This window comes from Saccostrea cucullata, unplaced genomic scaffold (genome assembly GCF_032062105.1).
Source record: "Saccostrea cucullata isolate Sc308-1 unplaced genomic scaffold, CSIRO_AGI_Scuc_v1 ctg3267, whole genome shotgun sequence".
Taxonomy (NCBI): Eukaryota; Metazoa; Mollusca; class Bivalvia; order Ostreida; family Ostreidae; genus Saccostrea; species Saccostrea cuccullata.
In genome coordinates, this window is record NW_026933038.1 from 23,866 (window position 1) to 38,300 (window position 14,435).

A 14,435-nucleotide genomic window follows, 5' to 3' on the forward strand; every position below is an offset into this window, starting at 1 on the left:
CCCCACAATAAAATTGGCATAGGTAGTTTGCTAGCTCCTCAGAGGAAATATTTGTGAGGTCCAGTGGTTTACCGAGAGCCTCGAGGGACCATTCTACATGTAAAAAAAGGAGGCACAGATGAGAACTAGTCCAATATGGAAATGTCTGTTTGCATATCAGTCAAATTAGCATTTGGTGATAAAATTAAACATCAGTGTAATTTCGACTGAACAGTTATAATCTGTTTTATGCAAAGAAGCAATAATCAGCATTATTTGAGATTGAATGCATATTTGTTTAAACTTACCATGAAATATATTAAGAGCCCATTTAGTGTTTTTTTGGTGGATTCTGATTGGTTATTTTCGAAATATTTCCTCATTTCCTCCTCTGAAACTTTCCTAAATCGGTCATTTTTTCTCTCAATTCCTTCTTCATCCAGCTTCAGATTTCGCTCCATCTCCTCAGTGTTTGCCACAGAAGAAATTGCTATACCCATTGGAGAACTTTCAATAATTCCGTCGAATTCCACATCGCACAAATAATCAATATTTAACCCTATTTCAGGAAAAAGATCAACAAGTGGAGGCATGCCAAGTCACCCTTTTCATCCATAGCTGCGGTATACATCAAAGCAGACGTTTCTTTTTGATCATTGTGACGTTGAAAGTTTTATTGATCAAAGCTCATAATAGTTCTGGAAATGATTATTTTATTCAAAAAAGAAAACAAAAGGTTATACTTTGTTTTATTTGCATGAAAATTATGTATTGAATCATTTGAAGCTTTATTTATATTGTTATGGAATTCCCTTTTGGAAAGAAGTGCCCAGGAATTTGTATTCCTACGCACCTTGCAATGCATGCACTTTAGCGCGTTTTTCACTGTGCATTTCAAATTTCTACGCGTGAGTATACACAAAAATGAATTTCAAATCAATTTCACAGTAAGCTTACTAGAAAAACACAGCGAATGTAAATATTGTTACATATGTAGATGATGAGGGTGTATTGTTATATATGTAGATGATGAGGTTGTATTGTTATATATGTAGGTGATGAGGGTGTATTGTTATATATGTAGATGATGAGGGTGTATTGTTATATATGTAGATGATGAGGGTGTATTGTTATATATGATGAGGGTGTATTGTTATATAATAAGAAGTAGATAATGACTGTGTATTGTTATAAAAGTAGATGATGACGGTGTATTGTAATATATGTAGATGATGAGGATGTATTGTTATATATGTAGGTGATGAGGGTGTATTGTAATATATGTAGGTGATGAAGGTGTATTTTTATATATGTAGATGATAAGGGTGTATTGTTATATATGTAGATGATGTGTTGTATTGTTATATATGTAGGTGATGAGGGTGTATTGTTATATATGTAGGTGATGAGGGTGTATTGTTATATATGTAGATGCTGAGGGTGTATTGTTATATATGTAGGAGATGAGGGTGTATTGTTATATATGTAGATAATGAGTTTGTATTATTATACACTGCATGAAAAGTCGCGTTTAATATAATTTAATAAATTCGTTTACTCCAGTAAATTTCTTGTATTGAATTTAATTTATGTATAACGGTACATTTTACATGAGATATATTGTGATATAATTAAATACAGTTTTCAAATAAGTATAATCATATTTAATGCAAAATACGTCGAGAAAAATATATAGTTTAATTGAGATAATTATACGTTCCGTTTAAGAATATCGACATGTAAAAGTAAATATGCTTATCCTTAAAGTTTAAGTACATTTTTGGTATTTTGAATATGTCATAAATAATTCTTTATACCTAATGTAAACTTATGCTGAAACATTTTTGAAAAAAAAATATTTAGGCACCCTATTCATTTTAATTTATTTATTTCTCATTTTTATTTATTTACCCTTATGTAGATTTTTCAAAACTGTGGAATATAACTTAGTTTTTTCTCTATCGACTACCAATGTAGTACAATTACATCGGGATCGAAGTCGGGCTCGAAAAGCAATTTATTTAAAAACAACACACCGCGCCGAAATTCAATTTAATTTTTTGGAGAGTTCCACGCAGGCATGTTGAACTTGATCATGATGTTGTACGGGAGAAAGGGGCGAAAGAGAGTTACTCGAAAAGGAGAAGCATGATAAACTTTGGATGAAATTTGATTGCGCCCATGAGAAAAGGGTCCTTATGGCAATTTTTACACATTTTGAGTTCTTCATGAATTTTGATAGCACAAGGTTAGGAGTTGTCAAATATGAATTTTTATGGTTCTAATCCATCTCTAAGTATGTTTTTTTCTTCGTTTATATCAGTGATACTTCTACTTTTTAACAGTGGAATCATGACGTAAGGTTAACGTTACGTCAAACATTGACTATAATTTTTTTTTGTAACGTTCTTATATGACTGTAAAGAATCATTTTTTTAAAATAGTTGTTATTGTAGTAGTATCCATCAAAGATATAGAACCTTTTTCTCTCCTTTTTTGAAAAGTTAATTGTTATAAATATTATATATCAATTAATGCATGGTGTGTTAGTTGTTTGTTTTACACTTCTCTTATGTTGGACGACAGAAAATTTACACCTCAGAAGGTGCAACTTCCGGGCAGGAATTGTTTTTTAAGTATACAGGATGAGTTCAAAAGTCATTTCATTTTAAATTTCATTTTAAATGAAGCAACAATTTTGTAGTTTGATTGTATAAATCTGATACATCTTTCCAAATGTGAAAAAAAAAAAAAATGTCCCCGGGAACAACAATAAACCAGAATCTACCCAGATTATTCAGAATATTTATGTAGAATATTTTTTTCTTTTTCTATATATAAACATGATGAAGACAAACATTTGAAATGCAATTATTTACGAAAATACAATAATTTTAAGGAAAATTATTTGATACACTGTGGATTAAGCAATACTCTCTAAAATGTTTGTAAAAACATTTGGAAGGAACTCTGTCTTGCATTGGTAATAAAATCTTTATTTTAATTGAAACAATACATCCTTTTTCAATCCTAATATCGAACGTTTTTTTTTTATTTATCATTAACTCATAAAATATGCGCTGTTTAAATAAGATAAAACTCACATGCATGAAATAAGGCGGTGAGTTCCAAGAATTTTTTTTACCGAGAATGGTAGTTAATTCGGGATGATGTCATTTGGGTGGAGGTAGGCGTTAAATAGGTAAATGACACACTTATACATGTACGAGTAGTTAATATGAGCTTAACCCCCCCCCCCCCCAACACACACACACACAACAACAACAACCCAGTTAGACAATAATATTAGAAAATTATTCTTTAATTTATTTTCTCAAATAGTAATTTTAAACAATGTCATTTTCATAAACATAAGCGATCAATTATTGGGCAACAAATGCCCGGAACTAGAAACTTGACTGTCCACTATCAACGAGTGAAATGGCACCGAAGCGTACAACCTATAATATATAATGTAATAATATAATTTTGGGCATTTTGGTTATGATAAAAAAATAATTTCAATCCGAATTTCGTTAAATTGTGAAATGGATTTTTCGACCAATTCATTTATTTTAATCAAATAAATAAATCGCGCGTGATAAGAAATAATTTTATGTGTTGTTTAATAAATCGCGCTGTTTAATTTATAGAAAAAGATTAATTCAATTGGAAATCAGACTTATATCTTAATGTCACAGACAATTGTTTCGGAAATTTATTATTAAATCATAGTATTATATAACTTATGGGTTAAAAATTAATTTCCGAAGCAAGTGCCTGTGGTTCGTGTCCAGTTATGCGTCTGTTACATATACGTAATATCTTCTGATTGGCCGAATTCTGAAATAACAAAGTGGTACATATAGCTATAGGTATACTGTTGTTTAGTTAATAGTTATGATGTCAATTTTTTTTTTATTTCAACACTTACCCCCCCCCCCCCCCTGAACTTTCTTTTGTGTACGAAATTCTAATATGTAAGCATTGCCGAGGTTTAATAAAAAAAATACAAACCTATGTTGAATGTATTCCAAATGATTTGCTTTTCATGAATTTCAGTCTGGTATCATAAAAAAAAACATGAATATCCTTAGCATTGGGTGTGTGTCATTACCGTTACATTTTCAAAATTGTCAATACCGCTACACACAAAACTACTGCTACAAAAAATTATTATTACTGCTACATTTATAAGTAGACAAAAAATCTACATTACATTTTTCGTTAGCCAGCGGCTTTTGCATAAATTACAAGATGTATAACGGGTCCTATCGGGGGAGGGGTTGGGGGTAGGACATTAAGCAGTATTTTTTTTTTTTAATTTTTAACCTATTTTATTGAATAAAATATTTCAAAAAGTTAAAACCATTATTTAATGGATAAAACAAAAAGTCTTCACAGAATTGATACATTTATGGCAAAACTGTTTTGAAGGCCTTTCGCTTGTGGTAATGCTGTCTGGGAATCTCGCCAATTTTATATTCCACTTTCATTTTTTTCTGACTTTTGCTGTAATTTTCTTTCCGGTCTGAAAAGAACTCATATATTATGTCATTACTGGCAGATTCTTATATGTAACTGTATTGATCTGTAAATGCTCATAGATTTATTGATAAAATGTAGCGGCGGTAAAGATCACCAAAAATTTCGAAGCAAGTTTTATATCCGTACATGTAAGAGTTAGGTTTTGTTAATTCAAATGCCTCAACCCCTACCCCCCCCCCCCCCCCCCCCCCTTTGTCCACAGCCAAAATAAGAATCGTGTAAGCATAATGTTCATGTTTTGTGTAGTATATCTATTTTATTTTATTGCAGGTAAAAAAAAAACGAAATAAATTAATTCATAAAGAATTAAAAAAACAAAACAAAAACACTTGGATATAAATTGATTTCAATGTACTCCTTCTCTCTCTCTCTCTCTCATAAGTTTTAAAACCTGGCTATCTAACAAACAAAGAAAAAAAAAATATTTTCAATGTGCTGAAATTACTGAATTATCAGTGCAATAAATTATTAAAATCTTGCTAATTTTTTTTTTTAAGAGAATTGTACAAGAATTTTTATTTAAAAATGATGATGATTAAAAAGTGTTTAAGCTGCTGTTACTTAGTATATTTTTTTTTATTAAATCCGGTAACAAAGCCATGCAAGACGATTGTTAAGAAATTAAACTTTATCGAATGAGGATAAAAACGTACACTTGCATCGAAATTCCCTCTCAGGTACCTCTCTTGTACCTCGAGTTATCTCTCTTATTTTTATTCATATATTCTTCTTGTGTATTCTGTTCGAATTGTGAAGTCTTCAGAAGAATTATACTTTAAAGTTTAATTTCTTTCTTGAGAAGAAGTTAACAGAGCTCCATTTTTATACCAAATATATGTACATCGCATAAAAAATGTACAAAAGTTAGCCTGCACCGGTGATTCATTGTTTACATGTTGTGAATGGTGGAGCGGATCAAAATTCTTTTTCGATATTTTATTCATTTCTGTGTCTATTACAACACATGCACGAATTCTCAAACTGGTCCACATATATCACATTCGAATTCATTTGTCCATGTATTCAACAAGCCAATTAATCACATTGTCTGAAGCTTTTGGCAAAAATGAATATAGATCATAGTAATTTATTATTACTGTCTTCGAGGTATAAATATATATACTAGCTTCAACTTTTACTAGTAAAGGAACCGAACTGGGATAAAATTCTGTCATTTTTTTTAAAATTAGAACTAGTGGACAAAAGGATTTGGACACAGATCAAAATATGCGAATGAAATTCTTTTATCAATATTCAGACCTACGACAAAAGTTAGTGTTAAAAACGTAAGTTTACACGTGGTAAAAAAATGCGTTGACACTCGCCGTCGATCTGCAACGTCACGTCTTTATGACGTTATTTCTCTGTTTTAGTAAAAATGCCATAAGGACCCTTTTCTCATGGGCGCAATCATTTATGTTTTAACAGAAGACGAAGACATTTACGACCCTGTTTAGCGGTAGGAACGATGTACAAAATTTTATCATGTGTCCTTGAATGAATAATTGCCTCTGCTACTGATAATGTTACTGTTCCTTAGTCTGGGCTGTACACATAAAATGCCTGGCAGTAAAAACGTTTGGGCAAGCGCTATTTACATTTTTGTAATAATTATTTAACACTTTTAACCATCTAACTTAAAGATGGATTTTAACCAGAATTTTCTCGTTTGGGGTTGGTTTCAGAATTTTTGTCACTAAAGTGTTCCTCTGTTCAGCATTTACAGAGAGTGTTGTACAATGTAATAAATTTATTTATTTCTTAATGCCTACTCAAGAATATATTGAGCACTTATTTTGATTATTTAAATAGTTGCAGTGTGGACTGTGCCTGAGACGATTCCCCATAACGCCGGCTATGTAGACAGCTTGTGAAAATGGTGAGAACCATACCGCTCAAATTTTCTATTATAACTAATAAACAAACAATGTTTTTATTAACTTGTATCTTTTAGCATAAGAGTATAAAAAATATTGCAACAACTTGAAATGCTATATACCAAGTAGACAATACGAGGTTTATATTCTTATTTTCCTTATCCTAAAAATACAATAGCAATGGATTCTAAGCTATGCATAATTTTTTACGTTAAATACGTAAGCATGAATTATTAAAAATAGCTATCACATTCTATGATGCACAATTATGCATGCATTATTTACAGGAATCCAAATGCTCACAAGAAATGACAAAAGCAGTATTTTTAAGATTTCTTAAATTTTTTGATAAGATCAATAAAATCACATGAATTGATTTATTTTAGCTCACCTGAGCCATTTTAAGACCCGAGCGAGTTTTCTGTTCTGTGTCTGGTATTCGTCGGTCATCTATAAACTTTTCAAATTTTTACATTCATGAGAATTATTCCTAGTTTGAATAAAAATCCCTGCAAGATACATCTTTTCTTTCAGAAATTGTGCCAGAAAAGTTTGAAGTAGCTATGGGAATGATCAACATTGAACTTGCTGAGGCTCTCTTCCTGAAAGTGACTTGACCAGATATTTGGCTACCCAGTATGAGGTACGAACTAATCATTTGTTGTACAACTTATTGTGTATGAGATTGCCACCATTTACTGGAAGTTTGCATTTGTTGTCCACTTTAAAAACTTGCTATCTACAGTGTAAGTTGTTAATATATTTTACTTTATGTTAAATCACTTGTTCATTATCCCAATAACTTGCATGTTAAATGCTGTAGATGTTAACCTTTGCATTTAAGTTTACTCTTAAATTCCATGTGTTGCGAGTATGTATACCCATTTCATATCATGTTTTGTCGTCTCTAAATTTAATCTAATACATATCATAATATGTACATGTACTAGATCACAAAGTTTAAGGATTTTATTATTGTATGAATGTTATCTACTTGCTCTGATCATAAATACATCTGTTTGTATATTTTTTCTTCGAGATGCCATACCTGCTTTTAATTTTTCATATTTTTTTTATCCATAGTATCTTTCTGCTACATTAAATAAAATATCGTGGAGGAACACGAAGAAAAGGGCTGCGCACCTCAACATATTCAAGGTCAAGCAGGTAAATACATTGGTAAATTGCTAAAAAAAAAATGGCAAAAAGTCCCCAGTCCCCAATTTACATGTACTTCCACAAATTCTGCAGCTTGCTGCTGTGAAACTATATATATGTGTGTCTTAATATGATAAATGCTGTAAATGCTATTCTTTGCATTTTCCTATCTTCAAATTCCATGTGCTCGGACTACGGTACCATTATGTATGTTTCATATCATATTTTGTCGTCTATAAATTTGATCTATACATATAATTATATGTTTTTTATGCAATTCACTTAACTAGATGACACAGAGAATTTTTTTCATTGTGTAAAATGTTATCTTCTTGCCGTAGTCATGTTAGTCATAAGTATACCCTGTTTGTATATTTTTTCTCCTTTTTTGTATATTCTTTCTATGGAGAGCCACACCTGTTATTAATTTTTCATATTTTGTTTATGACAGCTTTTTATCATATCCATAGTATCTTGCTGCTAAATGAAAGAATTAGTGTGGAGGAGCAGAGAAAAGGGCACCTCAATATGTTCAAGGTCAAGCAGGTAAAATGCTCCAAAAAAAAAGATGGTGAAAAAAATCATTAGTCCCAAATTTACACGCTTCGAAAATTGTAGCTCGCTGGCCTGAAATTATAGATAATTATCTGTCTTTATTACCCAGATTTGAAAAAAATGGCATATCTTTTGTAGTCTTCTGTAAATTTTTAATTAAGCAAAATTGAGCTGTGTTTCCTCTAGGTCAAATGATAATTTTAAAATCAACTCAGATTTTGTCTTTACTATTTAATATATGCAATTGCATAAATCTGGAAGCACACATATAATATGTATATATAGGCAAATGGGTATTTATTTTTATGTTTATTGTAGAAATTAGGAGCTAGGTGTGCTTCTCCAGAGCTGAAAACTTCTTGGCATGAAGAGAAGAAGAAGCAAGAAAAAGCAGTTTTAAATATTGATTACGTCTTCATAGTACAAAAAATGATTCTAAAGATAATACTATCTATGAAATAAGTAAGCTGAAGTTGCGTTCTGATGAATGTGAGAATGTCTTCAAAGAACAGGACACCAAAAGTGCCATTTTCAAATCGAAGCACTCTAAAATGCAGATCATAAGAAGAACTGGGACAAATAAAGAATCTAAAAGAGTCAAATCTATGGATGTATTAATTGAACAGAGATAGGCTATTAGAGATGAAATATCTGAGTTGCTACTGTTTTGCACAAATTCAATGTTAGATAAAAATAATATACCTAGTGTTGTATTTTTGACAGTGAAAGTTTTTTCTTATGCTTGATTACAGATTAAAACTGTTATGTATTTTATTGTTTAAACATTTATTGGTTTGTTGTGTAATCTGCAATCACATATATGTACAAGTCTAACTTAAATAATAAGTGCATGGACATTATTGTGGAAAAAATAAGACAATCATGATCAAGGGTAGTCTGAAAGAGCTTTGCTGGCAGTAAGTTGCAGATCTTGATACCCAAGTAAGAGAAAGGTGGCGTCTCTGACCGATCCTTTTGCTGTTGCTTGTGGGCGAGTGAGGCTTCCCTGTCAGTGGCTTAGTGAGTCATAGACGTAAAAAATAGAATAGGCAAATGAGGTAGAGACATTTCTGAGTAAAAAAGGGGTGAATTGTGATTTTAATAAATATTACAATTGATATTGCAAGTGTAATGAGAATTGCAAGAGTAAAATATTAATTTGTTTCCTTCCATTTGAAGTAAGAGAGTTTATGAATTATGAGTTATGGAATTGTAATTAAGGCTTAAAAAATTGTTAAATATACTTTTACATATGTTTATACAGGACTTTTATATGTGCATGTTTCAGAGCTCATTTTTGATATTTTACAGCAAAGTTGAAAATATCACTATTGAAATGTTTTGCATTCCAATGTAACGTTGATTTAATGAGGATATGTTATATTACAATCATCAAGCAATAAACCTAGCAGTTGGAACAGAAACGAGCTACATGTATTGTAAACAAATTTAAGCTGCTATTATTTTGTGTAATTGTGATACTTTTTCCTTAATTTGAATTGACATAACCAAATGATATAAAGGCTTTTTTTGGGTCTTGTATTTTTCACAGTCAACATAAAGTATTTTTCAAGTTGAACTTGGATAATTAGTGCATGGACATCTATTGTGGAAATACTTGGGAAACAATATAAGGGTGATCTAAAAGAGCTTTGCTGGCAGTAAGTTGCAGATCTTGATACCCAAGCAAGAGAAAGGTGGTGTCTCTGACCGATCCTTTTGCTGTTGCTTGTGGGCGAGTGAGGCTTCTCTGTTAGTGGCTTAGTGTGTCTTATTTAAATGTACATGTAAAAAGAATGGACAACTTTTATTGGTAACTTTTATTCTTTTTATGCAAAGTATGATATAATTTATTGTGTGAAATTGAAAAGCCATTTACAAACCATGCAGAAGTTTTACTAGGGGCAGTTTCAGTCAGATTTTGCAGTCTTTTGGAGTCCAGAATGACTACATTATTTACCTGTTGTGTTTTGATTTCTTGCGGATTTGAATTTTACATACAATACTTTTCTTATATTATTTATAATTACTTCAGTATATTACTTACTACTAGTTTGTAGAAATTTACTCCATTATAATTGAGCTACAATCATGATTGTAAATTTTTAAATTCTGACTTTTAGGCTTAAATTTGAAATATTTTGTATTTTGTTAGAACTTATTGTTTGTACACTATTGAGATAACATCTAATAAAATTGAATGAGAAATGGATTTGTGTAAGATTGTAAAATACTTGCCAAAAAAACCCACAATTGTAAACCATACAAATTATTGATGGAATAAATGTAAAATAAAAATATTATGCAATAATATAATAATGTTAAATTTCATCAAATACAACCTTAAATCTTAATTATATGGGAAGGTTTAATCCGTACATTTTCATCACATATACAAGAGATTTAATATTAGTTTATGAAAGAATAAAATTTGTACGTATTAGTAAGTTTACAATTCTCCGTATATAACTTAATTTTTGGAAGTATTATAAAGTAAAGTGTGAATTTAACAAAAAATAATGAGGTAAAGATCTACGTTAAATTTTATTAAACGAACAAATTTAATGTGACCGTAAAACTTAATTTTATGGCCATGTTTAATACTAATTATACGTTTTGTATATTAGAGGTATAATAATTGTTTACGGCACACTAAAATCCGAACGTATTAGTAAGTTTACAATTTTCCAAACTTTATTAAATTTGTTCTTTTAATTTTTCATTAAACTCGTATTAAATGCTAATTATTTTCTAACATTTACGATCCCTTAATATGTTATAATATGCATTTAAACATTAAATAATCGCAGCATTTAAATCACATTTAAGATAAAATTAAACCCGACTTTTCATGCAGTGATATATGTAGGTGATGAGGGTGTATTGTTATATATGTAGGTGATGAGGGTGTATTGTTATATATGTAGATGCTGAGGGTGTATTGTTATATATGTAGGAGATGAGGGTGTATTGTTATATATGTAGATAATAAGGGTATATGCATTATTATATATGTAGGAGATGAGGGTGTATTGTTATATATGTAGGTGATGAGGGTGTATTGTTATATATGTAGACAATGAGGGTGTATTGTTATATATGTAGATAATAAGGGTGTATTGTTATATATGTAGATGATGAGGGTGTATTATTATATATGTAGATAATGAGGGTGTATTGTAAAATATGTAGATAATGAGGGTGTATTGTTATATATATAGGTGATGAGGGTGTATTATTATATTTGTAGATGATGAGGGTGTATTGTTATATATGTAGGTGATGAGGGTGTATTGTTATATATGTAGGTGTTGAGGGTGTATTGTTATATATGTAGATGATGAGGGTGTATTGTTATATACGTAGGTGAAGAGGATGTGTTGTTATATATGTACATGATGAGGGCTTTTTTTGTTATATATGTAGGTGATGAGGGTGTATTGAAATATATGTAGATGATGAGGGTGTATTGTTATGTATGTAGATGTTGTGTTTGTATTGTAATATATGAAGGTGATGAGGGTGTATTTTTATATATGTAGGTGATGAGGGTGTATTGTTATATATGTAGGTGATGAGGTTGTATTGTTATATATGTAGGTGCTGAGGGTGTATTGTTATATATGTAGATGATGAGGGTGTATTGTTATATATGTAGATGTTGAGGGTGTATTGTTATATATGTAGATGGTGAGGGTGTATTGTTATATATGTAGATGGTGAGGGGGTATTGTTATATATGTAGGTGACGAGGGTGTATTGTTATATATGTAGGTGATGAGGGTGTATTGTTATATATGTATATGGTGAGGGTGTATTGTTATATATTGTTAGGGTGTATTGTTATTTATGTAGTTGATGAGGGTGTATTGTTATATATGTAGGTGATGAAGGTGTATTGTTATATATGTAGGTGATGAGGGTGTATTGTTATATATGTAGGTGATGAGGGTGTATTGTTATATATGTAGATAATGAGGGTGTATTATTATATATGTAGGAGATGAGGGTGTATTGTTATATATGTAGGTGATGAGGGTGTATTGTTATATATGTAGATGATGAGGGTGTATTGTTATATATGTAGATGATGAGGGTGTTTTGTTTTATATGTAGATGATGAGGGTGTATTGTTATTTATGTAGATGATGAGGGTGTATTGTTATTTATGTAGGTGATGAGGGTGTATTGTTATATATGTAGATAATAAGGGTATATTGTTATATATGTAGATGATGAGGGTGTATTGTTATATATGTAGGTGATGAGGGTGTATTGTTATATATGTAGGTGATGAGGGTGTATTGTTATATATGTATATGGTGAGGGTGTATTGTTATATATATAGGTGATGAGGGTGTATTGTTATATATGTAGTTGATGAGGGTGTATTGTTATATATGTAGGTGATGAGGGTGTATTGTTATATATGTAGATAATGAGGGTGTATTGTTATATATGTAGGAGATGAGGGTGTATTGTTATATATATGTAGATGAAGAGGATGTATTGTTATATATGTAGGTGATGAGGGTGTATTGTTATATATGTAGATGATGAGGGTGTATTGTTTTATATGTAGGTGATAAGGGTGTATTGTTATAAATGTAGAAGATGAGGGTTTATTGTTATATATGTAGATGATGAAGGTGTATTGTTATTTATGTAGATGATGAGGGTGTATTGTTATATATGTAGGTAATGAGGGTGTATTGTTATATATGTAGAGGATGAGGGTGTATTGTTATATGTGTAGATGATGAGGGTGTATTGTTATATATGTAGATGATGAGGGTGTATTGTTATATATGTAGGTGATGAGGGTGTATTGTTATATATATAGGTGATGAGGGTGTATTTTTATATATGTACATGATGAATGTGTATTGTTATATATGAAGATGATGTGTTGTATTGTTATATATGTAGGTGATGAAGGTGTATTGTTATATTTGTAGATGATGATGGTGTATTGTTATATATGTAGATGATGAGAGTGTATTGTTATATATGTAGATGATGTGTTGTATTGTTATATATATAGGTGATGAGGGTGTTATGCTATTTATATAGATGATGAGGGTGTTTTGTCATACAAGTATATGTACAAGACAAGGGTGTATTTTTATATATGTAGGTTATAAGGGTGTATTTTCATATATATATATATAGTGATGAGGGTGTATTGTTATATATGTAAATGATGAGGGTTTATTGTTATATATGTAGATAATGAGGGTGTATTGTTATATATGTACAATACGAGAGTGTATTGTTATATATGTAGATTATGAGGTTGTAGTGTTATATATGTAGGTAATGAAGGTGTATTGTTATATATGTAGTGTGTTTTGTTATCTATGGAGGTGATGATTGTGTATTGTTATATATGTAGGTGATGAAGGTGTATTTTTATATATGTAGGTAATGAAGGTGTATTGTTATATATGTAGATGATGTATTTTATTGTTATATATTTAGATGATGAGGTTGTATTGTTATATATATAAGTGATGAGGGTGTATTGTTATATATGTAGATGAAGTGTCTTATTGTTATATATTTAGGTGATGAAGGTGTTTTGTTATATATGTAGGTGATGAGGGTGTTTTGTTATATATGGAGGTGATGTTTGTGTATAGTTATATATATAGGTGATGAGGGTGTATTGTTATATATGTAAGTGATGAAGGTGTATTGTAACATATTTAGATGATAAAGTTGTATTGTTATATATGTAGATAATGAGGGTTTATTGTAATATATAAGTAGATGATGTGTTTTATTGTTATATATTTAGGTGATGAGGGTGTATTGTTATATATGTAGGTGATGAGGGTGTATTGTTATATATGTAGGTGATGAGGGTGTATTGTTATATATATGTAGATGATGAGGGTGTATTGTTATATATGTAGATGATGAGGGTGTATTGTTATATATATAGATGATGAGGGTGTATTGTTATATATGTAGATGATGAGGGTGTATTGTTATATATGTAGATGGTGAGGGTGTATTGTTATATATGTAGGTGATGAGGGTGTATTGTTATATATGTAGATGATGAGGGTGTATTGTTATATATGTAGATGATGAGGGTGTATTGTTATATATATAGATGATGAGGGTGTATTGTTATATATATAGAACATGAGAGTGTATTGTTTTGTGTGTAGGTGATGGGGTTGTATTGTTATATATGTAGATAATGAGGGTGTTTTGTTATATATGTATATGATGAGGGTGTATTGTTATATATGTAGGTGATGAGGATGTATTGTTATATATGTAGGAGATGTTTTCTTATATATGTAG

At 30.4% G+C, this 14,435-nt stretch overlaps 1 long non-coding RNA gene across 3 annotated transcripts; it reads left to right on the top strand.

Moving 5' to 3' along the window:
* Positions 1–5,960: 5,960 nt before the first annotated feature.
* On the top strand, positions 5,961–8,626 carry LOC134237061 (uncharacterized). 3 transcript variants are annotated; one of them, XR_009985752.1, is made up of 6 exons: positions 5,961–5,986; positions 6,340–6,406; positions 6,939–7,047; positions 7,488–7,571; positions 8,014–8,108; positions 8,436–8,626. It is a non-coding gene; the product is annotated as an uncharacterized LOC134237061 (long non-coding RNA). The 3 variants fall into 3 exon arrangements; XR_009985750.1 differs by lacking the exons at positions 5,961–5,986; positions 6,340–6,406 and having other exon boundaries at positions 6,785–7,047; XR_009985751.1 differs by lacking the exons at positions 5,961–5,986; positions 6,340–6,406 and having other exon boundaries at positions 6,785–7,047; positions 8,033–8,108.
* The last annotated feature ends 5,809 nt before the right edge of the window (positions 8,627–14,435 follow it).